This window comes from Crocodylus porosus, unplaced genomic scaffold (genome assembly GCF_001723895.1).
Source record: "Crocodylus porosus isolate Cpor-Errol unplaced genomic scaffold, CroPor_comp1, whole genome shotgun sequence".
NCBI classification, from domain to species: domain Eukaryota; kingdom Metazoa; phylum Chordata; order Crocodylia; family Crocodylidae; genus Crocodylus; species Crocodylus porosus.
Genome location: NW_017728931.1, coordinates 13294183 through 13297817, shown reverse-complemented (window position 1 = coordinate 13297817; position 3635 = coordinate 13294183).

The following is a 3635-nucleotide window of genomic DNA, read 5'->3' as shown; positions in this document are numbered from 1 at the left end:
GGCAGCCAAGGGAATGACTGTGGCCTACACTAAGTATGCTGGGAGATATGTAACCTTTGGGCTGGTGGAAAAGAAAATGTATGGGCTGAGGAACATCTGGTGGCTTGTGGAAGGGACTAAGGGAAGGTAAGGAGGTTGTAGCTGGTCTAGAGGGAGAGATAGGCAGAATCCAGGAGTGGGCAGAGAAGGCAAGCCTTAGCTATAGGGTGATTGACAACATCTGTGAGGCATACCCATGGGTATTGGGGAGGGTGGAGCCCATGTAATTACCCCTTAAGAAATGAGTAAGTTCCCCTCTATTCATGAGGAAGAGATCTGACTTGGGAAATCCTAAGACAGCCTCTCTTTCCTGAAAGTATCATTTCTTCAAGGTGTGACAGAAATTGTAGAAGGGGACACTGTCCAAAGAGAATGAGCTTGACAAGCTCTGAAGGGGCTCCAGGGATATTGTAAGAGTCCCACTCCATAGTGGCTGCAACACGGTGTCAGGTGGTGTTTGTAGATGGAACTTTTAATGCACGTTTAAAGTGGGTTAAATGCCTTTTGCACTGCTTTAATGGCACTGCTGTTGGCACATTTGGTGGTATATTGCACAGTAATTCTAGCCACTATAGCACATTTTGCAGCATAATACACCTGAAATGATTTTTGGGGTTCAGCAAGCCTGATTTTCTTCCCTGCCCCCCCCCCCATTAACCTGGAGTCTGCCTGCCTTAGCTGGGGGGAGGCTGGTGCTTCCCTCTGTGGCTGTGATGTCCCCAGAGACCACCCAAGTCAGGTGCCTGCAGGTGAGTGCCACCTGGGGGTGGGCTGCCAATGCTGGGGAGGGAAGCACAAGTCCTGTTTCTCTCTCCCTCCCTCCCTGAAGCTTGGGAACCTCTCTGCCTGCCAGCAGCTCGTTCTTGCCTCCGTGCTGCTGGAGAGGCAGGTAAGGATCTGGGTCCAACGTGGGTGTACATGACACAGGGACTTACTTTGTCCTAAATTGAAATGATGTTTTTAAAAAAACCACTGCTTCAGTTTAAGGAGAATTAAGAGTTAATCCCGTGTCTCGTACGAACCCCCAGAGGCCACAACAGGCAGCCTAGTCTGGACTAATTGCCCAGCTGGCCAAACCTGCCAAAGTCTCCAGCTGGCTGCCACTCCCCAGCTGATGAACCAGCTGGTAACTGTTGAGGCTTCAACAAGTTTGATCCCTGGATTCTAACCTGTAATTTGGACTCTGCTCCTGCCTTCCCCCAGTGGCCTAACTACTAGGGTTACATGTGTAGTGAAAAAAATGACTTTTTTTGACCTCAAAATATCAAACACCTGGGATGAATTGCTTCAAACCTTACTTTACTTCATGGAATATCAACTAGTTCTTCACAACAAATTAAGGTGGAAGGTCTATTTCTGCTGTATTTGTATAGGATGGATAAAATTTTCTCTTAGAAAGACTCTTAAGTTGTGTGCTTATTTCCAAATGTGTAACTTGAAAAAGGCTTAAACAAACTTGCTCAAATTTCCACCAAAATAATTTAAATCTTAAATGGAGGCCAAGAATAAAAGTAAAAAGTTACTTACAAGGAGAATTGCTTGGGATGATAATGGATACAGAAATGGATATTGGAAATCGGACTATTTATTTATTTATTTTGCAGTGGTTAACTACTAAACTTAAACACCTCAGGTTTGTTTTTTGTTTTTAATGACATTAACATCACTTTCCTTGGCTTGCCTCCTTATTTCGTTATTGCATTGCAATTGCTTCCTACATCTCCTTAACCCTTAGCAGCCAAGACTTTTCACTAAGATGTAGATCTTCTGGCACATTGTGCTCATTCCTCATCTGAGCTAATTGGCTAACAGCTGGAAACACAACTGTACACATTTATTTCCATGGCAATGGAAAATAATTTGTTTAGGGTGGAGTTCTGTGTTCTAGATAACAGTTAACTTTGGGATAAGAAGTTTTTGTTTTCAACAGTCATTTGTGAATTGTACATGCAGGATGCATCTACATGAGCTGCTTTACTGTGCAGTAGACTAGCCTACTGTGCAGTAAGGCATTACTATATAACCATGCGCAGTAGCTGCTGTGCAGTACATCTGGCTAATGTGTAGTTTTCTGCTGCCTGTAAATACATATAGTAAATTAACTGTGTTTTAGTTACTGTGCCAGAGGGGATGGGGGAGTTCTGTCTCTGGTCCTGGTACTGCTCCGCTCCCAACTCCCCTCCCAGGACCTGGGAGCCGATCGGTGCCAGGACAGGGTCTCTCTTTGTCCCCCTCCCTTCCCCTGGTGCTGCATGACTCCGCTCCCCACAGGAGCTCTTTGCTTCCCCACTCAGCTGGGACTGGCAGGAGCTGTCCTGCTTGTGAGACACCTGCTGGCAAGCACCCAGTTGGTCACAGACTCCCCACCCAGCAGGGGGCTGGCCAGAAATTTCTCACAAGCAGGACAGCTCTGGCCAGCCCTGGGGAGTCTTCACCCAGCATGGGGATCACCAGCAGCTGCCCCACAAGCAGGACGGCTTCCAGTCCACCCCCAGCTGGGTGGGGAAGCCACACAGGGCACCAGGCTCACTCACAGCTGTGTCCCAATGTGCACAGGGCCAGGAAAGCTCTGTGGGACCTTCTGATGTGCACTAACAAGGACACAATTGGCACTTGGCAAAGCTCTCCTGGCTCTGTACATCAGGGATGGCCCCCATGCTGCCCCCCAAGGTAACATCCTGGGGGAGTCTGGAGCTCCTGCAGGCGAGCAGAGCAAGACCTGCTCAGCCTTGTACTGGGCTGCTCCACTAGGAGCATATTTGTTTCTAAAAGGGTGTATGGGTAGATGTGCACCCTGGAAAGGCTTACTGTGCAGTAAGCCTATATCACATTAATAGAACATGTAGACACTCCCACAGAGTCCGAAGCTCCCAGATTAGAATGACAAATTGCCCATAGTCTGCTGAGTGAAAACAACTGACATGGTTAAATATTGTTCTTGACACTGTTCATCATAGTAATTGAAACAACAGGAGGATTAATTGGCTCATCAGCATTAAAAAGCATCAGCATAAGTGATGAATCATAAATCAACATTTAAGGTCACCAACACTTATTGGATTTTTTTTTGCTACCAAGATCAAAGCACGCAGAAGAGACTAATAAGAATAGTTATTCCAACTATATAACTGGAAACTATTTTAACCAATCATAAACATTTCTTATATAGAGGTACAGCTCCTTGCATGCTGACCCGGTTTTAAAGTTTAAAAACTTTAAAAGATGCTAAAAGAAGAGGTAGTCTACAGACTCATAAACATTTAAAAGATGCTAAAAGTGGAATAAAAATAGTTTTAGACAGCTCTATAATCTTGCTGGTATAGAGTTCTTCTCCCAATACCTAATATGGGATTTTGTTGTTTCACTAGGCTATTTTTCAGTTATCAGTGTTTTTCCGTCATATTTGGAAGCCTTGCTCACATCCTGAATTTCTTCAGCAACACTTTTAATATGTAAAATATACTACCTCAATTTTTTTCTTCATGTTAATCCTGTGAAAGACTTATAACAAATTGGAAAAACCAAACAAAGTCTGTGTGTGTGGGGGGGGGGAACAATTGGAGGCTTGGGAAGCATGGCATATGAGGAAAAGCTGG